Here is a 15,089-nt window from a genome sequence, read left to right as displayed (position 1 = left end):
TTGAGGGAATGTGAAATATTTAGCAAGGAGACAGAGAAGGGTGCTTGACTGAAATTTGCAAATATGTGAAAATGGGGAGTAAACTTACTCTAAAAATTTTCAGAGGACAAAACTAGGATCAATGACTAAAAGCTAGAGAAAGCAGATTACATCTCTTTTCAAGGAGCACATTTTAAATGATATGGAATGGATTTCAATAAAAGAAGTGAGAACTGGGGAAACAGTAAAACATTTAATCATCATTTATCAGGGATATTATAGAAAATTCCTTAATTGTGAAAGGAATAGAATGGCATGATGCCTAAGTTCTTTCTTATCACTAAGGGTCTATGACTTCGTATTTTGTCTTGTTTTTGATATTATAAAGGGCCTCATATGAGTTCTGCTACTCCCTTTATTATCTTAAACACAAATGAGCATGTGACTCTTTTTCTCAGATCTTACATTCCTGTTCTGTTACTACTTGGTATTTGAATTTATTCCCCAGGAAGGGAGAGGCTGAACATACTACCAACACAAGACATTAAGAACATTTTAGCAGCTGATATAATCCCTGTGTTACCAAAGGCTACATAATTAAAAAAGAGAGAGAAAACAAAGTTGGAGTAAGATGTTTTATATAATTTGAATAATAGTTTTCTTGAGACTGAGAGAATATCCTTTTTCCTGAATTGATAGAAAAGTCTAAGTTATGTTAGCTTTTTTATTCTAATAATCTAATAATCTCTTTGATATTTGCCCTAGCCAAAATCTGTGTTGACAATGTCCATATCCAATAAATTTAAATGAAACAACCCATGTCCTTGTTTTTTTTCTTAACTAATAACATTGTCATCCTAAAGAAGAATATTTGTTTCTCAATGTTTTGTGAGATTTTATTGCTTTCAAACTCTGCATTCCACATTCTAGCATACTCTCTTTCCACTTTGTGCTCCTTTCAATAGGCCCCTACTTCTCTTTCAATATCTTACTCCATTTCCCTATCTCCTGAGGAGTTTTACCAGCTGCCCTAGGTAGAAACACTCACTCCAGCTTCTAACCAGTAGCTTCCTTATTTACACATTACTTTCCCCATATAGAAAAATAATAACACATTTTTGAGTAAAATTTCATTTTGTTCATCAACTGCTCTCTTCAGAACTAAACACTAATACACCTGAAACACTACAGGCATTAAACAAAAATAGGAGAGATGACTGATGAAATGCATACAATGAATGAGCAGATGTGCATAATTAAGTAAGAAAAACTGCTTATAATGATTTTGAACTCAATAGCAAAAATGTCATTACATAGGATAAAAATATATCTAAAGGAAATATGATGTTATAGTTTGGGTCTGGAAGGTCCCCTATAACACATAGGTGTTAATGATTTGGTCCTCAGCTTGGTGCTACTGGGAAGTGGAGGAACCTTTAGTAGATGGGGCCCATTTGAAGGAAGTTAGGTCCCCAGGTGTGTGTACTTGAAGGAACCCCAACCTCTTCCTCCCTCACTGTGAAAACAAATGCTTAGTTCAGTGCCCTGGCATTATCTGCTGTCATTCATAGTAATAGACAATGAGAGGTAAATATTATCACTTAATCTTACTCATTCTTACCAGCCAATAAAATCTCGGGATAATATTCAGCTGTGAGGATTGTATCGATAGAATTTTACTTGTTTTATGTGTCAATTTTCCATTCTTTTCTGAAAAGAAAATGACAAACAAAATTGAATTTTTAAATACTTCAGCACAAAATATACTTAAAAAGTGCACTTGTTAACTATTTTATATTTTGTGACAGGTTTTCTTTCTTCTATATTTAGTTATCACTTCTATTAAAATTGTTTTCCATAACTCCTGCTTTCAAATTACTACCTTTATAAATTGGGTTAACAATATACTTAGAATTGTATATATAATAAAAATGATTCAAGTTTTGAATTATACTCTTCATTTTATCAGAGTTAGAGCTTTATTTGGATTTTGCTTAATGATAATAGTATCACTTATTTTTTAGTTCTTGCTACTTCTCTTTTGTTTCATATTTTTCAAATTCTGATCTCCAAATTACTAAGGCATGAATGTTTCCAAATATCTATTGCTATCAAGTACAAAAATGAGAGAGTATTGTTATTGTAATTCTTGAATAGACTCTTGATTTTTTTACAAGTATGGTATGACTAGAAAGTTTAAATCCTTATATGTAAATTTGGAAAAAAAATTTATTTACTCTGAATAAATATTAATATGTCTGAGAATCTATAACTTCAATGGAAAAACAAAAGGTATCCATACCAGCCAATAAAATCATTGTGACATAATTGATTAAAATATTACTGCAGCCACATCCATGTTTATAGCAGCTCAATTCACAATAGCTAGATTGTGGAACCAGCCTAGATGCCCTTCAACAGATGAATGGATAAAGAAACTATGGTGTATATATACAAAATGGAATATTATTCAGCCATAAAGAAGAATAATATTATGGCATTTGCAGATAAATGGATGGAATTAGAGAATATCGTGCTAAATGAGGTAAGGCAATTCCAAAAAACCAAGTCCAAATGTTTTTCCTGATAAGTGGATGAAGACATATAATGGGATTGTGGGGTGGAGGGTGAGAGAAGAATGGAGGAACTTTAGATTATGTAAAGGGAAATGAGAGGGAGGAGGGGCGGGGGTATGAAAGATGTTGGAATGAAAGAGACATCATTACCCATGTTCATGTATATTACACGAATGGTATGAATCAACATCGTGCACAACCATAGAAATGAAAAGTTGTACCCCATTCGTGTACAATGAATCAAAATGCAGTCTGTAAAGCTAAAAAAAAAAAAAAAATTTATGCAAGCATGGGCAATATTATGTGATGGGGATATTATCCATGGAGCTAAGCTGTGAGTATGTATTTTGCTGTTGTTCTCAATAAGAACATCACCTACATTATATTACTTAGCAATATAATGCTATTATTTGAAATGTAAATAGTAAGTGCTGTATGGAGAGACTTGTTGAATTGGACACCATCAGATTCAAGAGCATTTTAATCAGTGAAATTTATGCAGCAGCAGCATAGCGCCCTTATGATCCCGATGGATTCTGTGTCGTTCAGGCTGTGGTAGTGTTGTATGCTTGCTGATTACTAAAGTGGGTGGTATGCCACTCATTACATGCTACTTTCTCAGTAGCTAAAGAACACTCTAAATGTTACACCAGAGATGAAATACTGTCTCTTGAGCAAACCACATGACTCTCACTTTCCTAACACTTACAACACATGTCACAAATGGATTTCAACTATATCTCACACGAGATACACTTTATAATTTTGTTTATACATTCAAGCCATAAGGTGTTATAAAACAAGTTAAAGGAACTGTTCTTACTACAATTACGGAGATAGTTTCTAGGTAAAAGAAAATCTACATGAGCCAAACAAAGAACTTGTCTCTATTCCATTCTGTTTCTAAGCTTGGTATCAAAGAATGAAGGCTTACTTGAAACCATCTATATTTTAATATTTTGATATATGCTTTTATTCCTATGTGTTTTGCACTATGTTTAAGGATCCCATACTTAGACATGAGACCCTATATGTCAGCAATTCTTTTATAATTTCTTGGACAATAAAGTTCAAGGTAGCAAAATTGATAACACAATCAACAATAAGAGGTATATTCTTAACTGAGTAAATTTAGATAGGCACATCCTTTATTTGCCTTTTTTAACTACAAAATTCTCACAAAATTTCATAGATTGTGCAAGGATTGGACCAGGAATGCTCTCTTCTCTGTCACAAGGTTTTGATCTCTGCCCAAGGCTATGCCTGAGAATAATATAACAAAGATGTGTGGAAGAGCATTCCACTCTAATGCCACTTAATATCAGTTTAAAGAATAATATATAAATATCCCTAATTATTACATGTAACTTTAAACACAAAATGATTGTTTGTTCCACACTTATTGATGGAGAAATATGTGAAAGGGAACACAATCAAAGTTAATCCTGGGCCTATAACCACCTTGAAACAATACTTGGACTAGCTTTAAGGTCTTTTGAAAGCTTTAACAATGATCAAATGACACTCCACAACCAAATTGGCAGTACTTTTGGTGGATCATCTTGTTAGTGTGCTCTTGAAGGGCATCGTGACCTATGTTGCTTCAAGTGTTCAAAAAGCATCAATTTTCTACCTTGATTTTCACTGATTATTGACAATTTTCTCTGCTAGGGACCGTTTAGATGATGAGACATGATTCAATGTGATTGGCCAAGGTAGAAAAGTGAGAACATTCCAGTCCATCAGCAAGCACCTCATTAGAATTGCTTTCTCTTGTAATTCATGAAAAGGTATCTTGAAATATACAAAATAATTTTTTATACAATAGAAAACATTTTCTTATTTATTCTCACCCACACTGAGTCTTGTAGCATATGATTTTATGATAAAAATCTATAAGTTTCTTCTAAAAGACCTCTTTCTCTGACTCCACTGCTAAGTTCCTCTCTAATGATTTGTCTTATTTTTTTCCTACTTAGAGGTGTTGGTTTTATTTCACCAGCCAAAATAGTATAACTATTCAATATTTAAATCTCTTTTGGTTATAAATTACTTATCTACTGCAAAACAAGCAGCCATAAAAATCTTGGAAAGAAAATTCCAAAGGCATAGCCTTTGAATTTATTTTAGGATATAATTACTTATTAATCAATAAACTAAAAAGCTATATTTATAATTTGAGGTAACAACCAGGAAATACTGTCATTTTGATAACAGCGAGGAGTATTTATTTCATTATAAATTTTCTAGCTTTGGCAGGAAGCTTTGGTCTTAATATAGTATTGAGATTTGGAAAATGGCCAAGAATGTATCTTAAAACCATAGAAAATATAACATCTAAAAACAGATAATAAAGCTTAATGTAGACTAATGCTTGACTATATATCCAAATGAGTAAACTGCATCTGAAATAAAATGCCATTTTTCATGAAATGGTTGCATAAGTAGGCTCAGAGTAGAGATAGATAGATGGTACTATATAAATTCTTTAAAACCACTGAATTTTCTGTTGATGAAAATTATTCTGACTACAAAAGGAAAGAATTGAAAAATGGCATGCTATGGATTGTCACCAGGATCACCGGTTTTTCTTGAGAAAAATTGCAAATCATTTGTCAATACTAACCAAAAATATCTACATACCTTGCTTAGTTTTACCTATTTACATGATACCAAAAATGATTCAAGGAATTTTAAGTATTTGTAAAGAAATGAAATATTGTCAATAGAGGTCTTCAGAAGAAATAAACAAGAAAACATTGTTTAAATAATGTTTCGATTCCCTGATTGTTTCCAAAACATTCATGGGAAACTTTCTGCTCTCTAATGTAAAGTCAGTCCATTATATTAAATACTGAAAAAAGAATTAGAATATCTATATTTTTATCATAGTTATCTACAATATTTATTTTAGATGACTTCAATTCCCATCATGTTATACACAAAATGGTATTGATGATATTTGTGAAATTTGTTTTAATATCCTAATTTATGAGATCATGATGCAAATTTGAAGTCATGTAAATAGATAAAGTTGATATTTTTGTTTGAATATCTATCAATTTTGGAAGCAATATTTCAGAGTGGTAAATTTAATTTTAGGATATCTCAAGTAATAATACTTGAAAAATAAACATTAGCAGCTTTCTGGCATTAAAACATGAATGGAAAGCAGTTTGAAAGTTATTAGAAAATAGTGACAAATAACAGTGACATTCGAGTTGATTGAAGGGATCTTGTATGTGTCACTGGGACTGATGTTAGGTCCAGTTAGGCTCTTTAACAGCTTCATCAATGATTAGGAGGAAAGAAGAGATAGCATGTTAATTAAATCCCCAGAGCCATTAGGTCCAAGCATCAATCTATAAAAAGTGTCAGCCCAGATTATTTAGCTCAAATATGGTTCAGAAATAAACTTTAATACAAAAGACTAATAGGGAATTTGAATTTCAACCAAAGTGTCATGGAATAATGTTTTAAAAAGTATATTTCAAAGACACTATTTTCTAAAGTATCAAGAAAATTGGACAAAGGTGACTTTTTCCTTAAATGTCCTCAATATTACCTATTTTTATTTACCCATGCAGATGAAAAGCACAAATTTTATAAGACAAACAAAGCAATGACAAACAAATAATCAAATATAGCCTTAAACCATGAAAATCATTTGCCCTGGACCATGTGCCTTTTTTTACAGCTAAGCATTTTGAACCCTTATTGTAGAGTAAGTTGTGCTTCTGTCCTCATAGAATTCTGATTACAGCTCACTGACTCAAAAAAACTGTCCAAGTCTCTAGCACAAGATCCACAGTCCAGACACATCCCTGCTGCTCTGAGATTAGCCTTGCATTTCACTTGCATAACTGAGCCTCCACTATCTTCTTGAATGCCCTATCCACTTCCCCAAGTATGATTCTGTTTAGTTGTTCCATTATTCTGTGTTCTAGCTCCTTGCTTATTGGAATACCCTATTCTCTAATCTTCCTAATAGCAACAGTTTGCTGCCACAAATGATGAGTAATATATCCATAGCTGTAATTAATTAACAAAATCACAAAGAAATAAAATGCTTCCCTAATTTTAATACAAAGATAGCAATGTGAAGTTTATTTCACAATTATCATTAATAGTACATATGAATTTAAAATAGAATATTCCACATTAAAGAAAAACAATTCTAAATGAATATAGCATATTTATTTGCTATTAGACCAATCTCATTTACTAATTTCATTAAGGGAATAAATTTGTTGCTTTTTGCTGTTTAATCAGAACTGATCCTCACATATTCTAATTTTTTATGTTTGAGACAATTTTCCATTACATTCAGGTTGGGGTTTTGTTTTGTTGTTGAGTAGTAATTGGAATTTTCTACTCATTAGAATGATGTGTATTGGTGCTATTTTAAAGTGATGATCTAATTGGTGAATTGATCCCAATTCAATTCACCATTGTTAACTTTGTCTCTTGCTTCATAAGCCATGCATTGTATCTCTTTCTTTTTATCTCTTTCTTTACTTAGCACTGTTACAAAGTAAGGCAGAGGAAATATCACATTGCTGGCTAGTTTATGCCCACTCAGTAACACTTGGATACGTGCCATATTATTCTAATACTTCAATCATGTGCATCTGTCTGAAGGCACCATCTCTCGTGTGGGGCCTGAAGTATCTAAGAAATCTTCAGCTCTCTATTAAGCTCTCCTTTGCCTATTGCTCAAATGCTTTATGAGGCCATTTCTTTTCTTTTCAAGACATATATCTTCATTCTTGAACTTTTGTTCTCATATCTCACTGTCTAAGGAAACCCTGCTCTCTGACTTCCAGAGTCCTGAATTTTGTATGCAGTGATGTGCTTGCAAATATTTAACAAGCAGCTCTCCTAGGGGAGCAAAAGCCATGACTTATGCCATTTACCAGTTTTAATGACAGAAGTGTTACCACAGATAAATTCATGATACCAAAGTGACTTCACTAATGTGGAATCAGGATGTGCATGTTATTTATTGCTGCATAACAAATTAGTCTAGAACTTAACTGCTTTAAAAAAGGCTTGTTGATTGTCACAGTTTCTGTTGGTCAGGCATCTGAGCTGGGGTCTCTCAAAAAACCGGAGACAAGATGTCAGCTGGGGTTTTGGTCTCAAATGAAGGCTCAACTGAGCAAATGTATACCTTTGAATTCATGCCTGTGGTTGTTGGAAGAATTCTGCCTTCTTAAAGTCATTATTTTTATCTGATCATTCCTGACCTGATGAGTCCTCTTCTCTGGAACCATGGAGTCAGATTGATCAGGACTGGCTTATCCAAATGTCTCTCAGTATTAAGACTTAATCTGAGTAAGATGATGAGACCAAACAGCAGTACAGAATTCCAAACTTAAAAACAAAACTTTTCATCAGAAGGCAAACATAATATGTTTATGTTTTCAGAATACGAAAACATAAGGATATCTTGGATCCCCCCTTTTAAATTAAGTTCATTTCTTTAATGGTGATGATGCTCCCAATGCAATTCACCATTATTAACTTTAACTTGTCTCTTGCTTCATAAGGCATTCATTGTATCTCTTTCTTTTTAAACATTGCTTGACCTCTTTTAACTCTGCTCTCTGGGTTTCTGTGATTCAACACTTTTACAGAGCATCCTACATCTTTCTGTCATTCTTTCTCAATTTCCTTCAGGGCTTCATCTCCCTCAGCTGCCTTTGAGAAGTGAATTTTCTAAGGATTTTTTTTTTTTTCTTGGCCCTCAACTCATGTCACTCTGCATGTACTTTATAGGTCTGGCACTCCCCACAAGCTTACAGATCTTGCAGTATCAATCAGCACAGATTTCTTCTCTGAAGTCAGGCCTGTCCATGAATGTTGATATCATCTGTAGTCATATTCACGAAAAGATGGAAACAACACAGATAATCATCAACCAGGTCTCAAAAACATTACAATAAGTGGAAGTGACAAAAGACAAAAGGTATGATTCTATTGATGTGACCTTCTGGAAAGACAAAAGTTTAGGGACAACAAAATAGTTTTCCAGGTGCTGCAGGTAGGCATAGAGGATTGATGAGAAAATGACATCAAGAAACATGGGAGGTGACTGATATATTCTATGTTTTGATTCCAGTAATGGTTTTATGACTACAGATATTTGTAAAGGCTCATAGCACTGAACCTTTGGAAATAATTCATTTTATTGAATGTAAATTGTACCTTAATAAGCCTAATGGTAAAAAAAATCTACATATTGAATATTGAATTCATTATATGCCTTTCCCCAATATTCTAAATGTCAATTCATAACAATTACCCAGTCACAAAAAGAGATATAAAGTCATTTTTTATTCTTTCTTCTTCCTAACATTCTACACCTAATCCATTGCCAACCTCTGCCAATAAACCTCTGAATTATGTCTTCTAATTCCTCCCCTTCTTACAGCAATTGACCAAGTAGAACCTTCATCTTTTCATGCTTAAATAAGACAAAGATTTATTGATGGCAACTCTGAAATACCTAGACTTCCCAGTTATTCTTTTATCTCTAAGATTCACCTTACACTGCTTAAATTTGAAATAATTCATCAACTTCCCTTTTCCTGACCAAAAAAGTTTTTTTTTTTAAATCTGTATTCATTAATATTATCCTAAATGCACAGAAGGCAGCAAAGATGATTATTAATCAATTAACAACAAACAACAAATGTGTACTTCTCTTCTATTCCTACTCTTAAAACTGGAGAAAAATGTGGAAAGTTCCATGTCATCCCACACTTAAGATATCAATGTTGTAGGTGAAGAACAAAAATTTTTAGAACATAAATAAATTGAAACATTTATAGGAATATATATTATATATAAATATATATATTTGTCTCTTCTAAGAAAGTTTCCTTAGACATATAATGGAAAGTGTCTGCATTCTAACCCTTTGGATTATAAATTCTGCAGAGGAAAAATAAGAAGAGTATATAGCCCAGTGATAGTTCCACAGTTTTGTCTCACTTCCTCTTAAAATATAAATACATGCCTCTGGAAAGGTAAACATCTCTGAATAACCTTTCACTATCTACTCTAGAATAATTCAAATTCCAAATTTGCCTTAGAGCCCAGGATCCAAGTTTTGGAAGATTTACTCAGCCCTACCTGTGTAGGAACATAAAAATCATTGTGGTTTAGATAAGCGGTGTCCCCCAAAAGCTCATGTGTGAGAAAATGCAAGGATATTCAGTGGAGAATTGATTAGATTGTGAGAGTTATAAACTAAACAATGGATTAATCTGGGTGGGTGGTGGTTATCTGGGTGGTAGCTATAAGAAAGTAGGGTGTGCCTAGAGGAAGTTGGTAACTGGTGGTGGTACTTCAGGGTTTATAATTTTGTCTCTCATGAGCAGAGTTCTCTCTGCTTCCTGGCAGTTATGTTCTGAGCTGTTTTCCTCCACTATGCCCTTCTGCCAAGATTGTTGTGCCTTACTTCAGGTTTAGAGCAAGGAGTTGACTGATCATAGACTCCACCTCTGAAACTGTGAGCCAAAATAAACTTTTCCTTCTCTGTGTTGTTTTAGTGTTTTGATCACAGCAATTAAACAAGTCAACTAAAACAGAAATATCTTCTGTACAACTTCTGTTACTCCGAAACACTCATTGAGGGATTAGCAAATTCCTCTAATTCCACACTCTCTTCTCCAAATAATTCCTTCACTTCCTTGCCTTAACTTGCTCTAATCTGGATATTCTTGGAGGTCACTGATTTCTCAGTCCCAGATATAAGAATACTTAGACATGCCAGTTCAACTCGTGGAGGGAGGCTGCATCACAGCTGTCTAAAATGCTTTTTTCAAGTGGGTGTCCCTAGCCCACCTTGCCCCACCTCATAGCCAGATTAACTTAATCTCTAGGAATGAGGGTAGAGAGTGGATTAGTATTTTGAAAAACTCTCTCAGTACTTCTGTATTGCTCTTGACCCACACAGATGAAACCATAATGGATATTCATATGTAGGAATAAGGTCAAACATTTTAAAAAATCATTTTACATCAAAAGTTGAATGTGTTAATTACTTTTATCAGGACAGCTACATTTTTCTTCCAAAATTCATTTACCTTAAGTGACAGCCCCTCTGCTTTTCATCATCTACCAAGATTAATTTATTAATTATATAAATATGTATAAGAGTGTCTGCAATGTGAAGGCCATTATGTTATGTTCTGGTGATAGAAGTAATGAGAAAAAGTCCACAGTCTATATTCTCAGCAAATTAAAAGCCTAGTCAGGGAGTCATATATTAATCAAATAATCACAGTGATGATACATAATTATCAATTGAGATAGGTGTACTGAGGGAAATAATCATGGTTCTGTGAGGGAAAATATCACATATAACAGATTTATACTGGAATCAAGGAAAGCTTCTTAAAAAGCACCTGAGCTGTGACATTAAGGAAGAATGAATGAACAGAGAGAGAGGAAGGAGTCAGGACATATTCATGGCAGAGAAAAGCGTGCACATCAACCCCCATGGTGAAAATAAGCAGGAAGATTCAGGTCCTCAAATCAATGTAAAGAAAAGCAGAGGCCAAAGGGGAAGCCAGATACTTCATGAGGAGAAAGCAGATAGACAAACTGGACCTTACTGGCCATTTTGTGTATTTTTGCCTTTACTTTTTTCTAAAGTCAATGATATCTTACTGAGAAGGCAGGCCATAGGAAAACTATTAGTGGGCAGTTGTGTATTCTAGGCAAAAAATAAGGGTAATTTGAAGTATCATGGTGATTATGAAGATAAAGGGAAATGGATCAATTCATGAAACATTTAAAAAAGAGAAAAGATACCTGATAAATTTGATATACTTTGATTGTAGTCAACTACTATGTTAACAATTGAGCACTTGGGTCTTTAGCATAGGGAAGAGGAGTGAGCTGGAGATAGGTATTTGGGAATCATTACATGTGGTTACTAAGGTCATTGAGTGGATAAAGTTACCTAAGAAAAGAATACAGAGTAAGTATAAGAGAAATCCTAGAAAAGTTTTAAGGAATTCCAATATTCAATATAACCAGGTAGAGCTGTATAAGCCTGATAAGAAGAAAGAGGAGAAAGCACAGAGGCAGGAAGAAATCCAGGAGCACATGATGTTGAAAAGGTCAAGGGAGGAGAGAATTTTAAGAAAGATATGGTCAACGTGGTTAGCGATGCTGGAAGGTCCAATAAGAATATAAGTGAAAACTCACTGAGCATAGAAACATGGAGGTCTTTACTAATGTAGTCATAAAGAGCACTTTTGTGGATTCAAGGGATAGAAGTTAATAAGAAGTAACTCAGGAGTGGAAAGTAAACAAAGTCAGACAACAAGCCTAGATGATTCTTCCAGAAAACTTAGTTGTAAAGAGATAAAGAAAATGGGCAGGAGCTTAAAGAGTTACATAGTGAGGAAAGTACTTTAGTTTTTATTATTTGTTTTAGGGAGACATATACACACACATGCACATGTAGGAGGTTTATACAAATAGGGCACAGAAATGGGGAGGAGGGTTGGGAAGGGAAAGGAAGGACATCATTGATGGTGAAAGGTTCCCAAGAGAACATTAAGATGAGACAAGAGCACAGCTGGAGGTACTGGTCTGAGGCATTCAGGGAGTTTCTCTATGTTAAAAGAAGTAAAATTAAGAGATTGGGAATACATGTAGGCATGTTGTTATGTTTACTACAAGGGCATTTATAGGTGACTTCAAAATTTTTCACAAAGTGGGAAAAGATATCTGCAAGGTATGATGAGAGTAGAGAAAGATACTGAAGTATCTTTTGTTGAGATTAGAATTTAAAGACATTCTGATGGTTAATGAATTTCTGGGTAGGATTAAGAACCAAACTGAGGTTGTAGACAAGAATTTATGGTGATAAGTACCTTCCTTCAGGTACTCCTTCCTCCAGGATCCAGAAACTTAGGTCAGCATGTAAAAAATGATGGAGTTTGTCCTAATTGTCAATAGCAATGTAGACTAGTGATTAGTAGAGTTGGGAAGGGTGGGGAGCAGTGAAATTGGGGATAACGGTGACCAAAGCACAATTAGAATAAGTTCTAGTGTTCCACAGCACAGTGGGGCAACAGTAGCAGTTGTAGATTTTATGAGAAACTAGAAGAGAGGAGCTCATAGGGTACACACAAGAGTAATGGAAATACTAATTAGTCAGATTTGATCAGAATATTTTATATATAGGCCCTGAAATATCACATTGTACCTCAAAAATGTGAACCATTGTTATGTCTTAAAAAAATAAATACTTAAGGAGATAGAAATGGCAGCGATCGTTACATATTAACATACATGGGTCAATGATCATGCTGCATCCCATAAACATGCAATATTAAAATAATAATACTAAAACAAAATTTTTAAAAAAGAAGAGGTGATTGTAAATATGGAGATTCGGTCAATGATTTTAGAAGTGGGGTCATTTTGGATGATGACAAGTTCCAGGCTGTGACTGGGAACATGTGCCTGAGGTAAATTAAATGTTCATGGCCTTGGAGACAGGGAGGTAAGGAAAAGAGCCCTGGGATATTGGATAGATCTCTACGTGAATGATGAAATTATTTAATGGTAGAACTTGAGATAAGGGGAAGACCATGGGGAAAAATGTTCATCAAAGTGTCTCCCTGAGGAAGAGTAGTTGAGACTCTTGAATCAGAGCCAATGCAAGGGAGAAGTCTAGGTGGTATGAACACAGGAAGGGCAGTGCTTTCTAGAAAATGGTAGAGAAGTAAACATATTGACACAACCATAAGGAAAGACACTAATCTTATGGCTGACTCTTCGCTTTAAATTTTGAAAGTATAAATAATTGGAGAATATCATGCTAAGTGAGATAAGCCCATCTCAAAAAACCAAAGGACGAATGATATCGCTAATAAGTGGATGATGACACAAAATGGGGGGAGGGAGGAGTTAGTGTTAGGGTTAGAGTTAGGGTTAGGGAGGGGGGCAAGAATGGAGGAAGGAAGGACTGTATAGAGGGAAAAGAGGGGTGGGAGGGGTGGGGGAAAGGGAAAAAATAACAGAATGAATCAAACATCATTGCCCTATGTAAATTTATGATTACACAAATGGTATGCCTTTACGCCATGTACAAACAGAGAAACAATATGTATCCCATTTGTTTACAATAGAAAAATAAAATAAAATAACCACCACGTAAACAGCTCCAGAGGAGAAAGTGTCATAGCTCTGTTTTCTGTTAAGAAAAGGAGGCAGATAAATGCCTGGAGAATATGATGAAGGAATAGGAAAAAAACAACAACAGAGCAGCATTTTCAGGAGTCAGAATGGAAAAATCTAAAAGGAACTTAATATCTGACGCATTTGGAGATGCTAGTGAGAAGAGTAGCTTACAATTATGGAGACTTAAAAATGAAAATTTTCACAAAAACAATGATGATTTCAGTTTTAAAATATATATATGTTGAGATAGGTATAGATCCTGAATCTAAGGCCAGAGTGACTAAATCTATTAACTCCAAGTGATTTCAGTAGCAGTAGTTGCTGGTGGTACAGCCAGAGACAAAAGCACAAATTTTTATAAGATGAGCAAAGCAATAGCAAGCAAATGATTAAATATAAGCTCAGACCATGAAACTTATTTGTCCTGAACCCTCTGCTTTTCTATACAGCTAAGCACAATGAACACTAAGTTTTGCTTCAGTCTTCACAGAACAACCATGACTGTCAATTTTGGAAGTTAAGGCAAATCCTTGTGACTCCAAACAAACCTCATTCTCTATACTTACAGATTGCAGAGGGGAGAGTTGTCCTGGGTTGGCCAGTGAGATAGATATGGTTTTAAATGATGAAAGGCAGAAGGGTAGAAAGGTAAAAATGAAATGAAGAGAAGTGCTTTTGCTTTGTTTTTTAAGAGGAAACAATTAAGATCCAGGAAATATTCATCTTAAGTATTACGCTTTTAAGAAAAAATATAGCATATATCTTCAGTTTTCAAAGAAACCTAATTTTACATTTTTGCTTTTGAAAACTTGTGTATGACTTAAGAAACACACCTTTTCTCCCTACAATGTTGTCATTGCTCTATTACCTATTACTTAATGATATAGGGAGGAAAATAAAACCTGATTCTTTGGAAGAATTTTGTTTGACTTTCAAGAAATAGAACATTGCTTTGAAGCTATTTAAAAGCTACCAAGCTATATGAATACATGGATAAACTCTCTAAATAACTAAATTGCATACACCAGCTTAGCGAAAGACTGAAGAAGATAACTATCTCTATTGGAATTCATAACATCAATGCAAAGAGTTTTAAGTGCATTAACATTATTTTCTGACAGTCATAAATACAACATTTTATGTATTTATCATTTCAAATGAGACCATTTCTAATAGAAACAGAAAAAGAGGGAGAAATACTAGTAATCCTATTTTTATAAACATTTTATCCACTATTTCCAAATATCAGTAGATAAAATTACATACAATCATTCAATACAATTGTTATTTGTTGTTTAGAAACAAATCCCAAGTTCAAAT

The 15,089-nt window shown here is 34.0% G+C and overlaps 1 long non-coding RNA gene across 1 annotated transcript in view; it reads right to left on the bottom strand.

Annotated features, from left to right (window-relative positions):
• LOC306659681 overlaps positions 1 to 15,089 on the bottom strand; it is a 66,114-nt gene that overhangs the window by 17,212 nt on the left and 33,813 nt on the right. Inside the window, exon 3 of the long non-coding RNA XR_013763383.1 lies at positions 1,601 to 1,689. This is a non-coding gene — a long non-coding RNA (uncharacterized lncRNA). The remainder of the gene's footprint in view (positions 1 to 1,600; positions 1,690 to 15,089) is intronic.

The sequence above is a fragment of the Sciurus vulgaris genome, assembly GCF_902686455.1.
Source record: "Sciurus vulgaris genome assembly, chromosome: 4".
NCBI classification, from domain to species: Eukaryota; Metazoa; Chordata; class Mammalia; order Rodentia; family Sciuridae; genus Sciurus; species Sciurus vulgaris.
The sequence above is the reverse complement of the archived record's forward strand: the minus strand, read 5'-3'. Positions and strand labels throughout refer to the sequence as shown.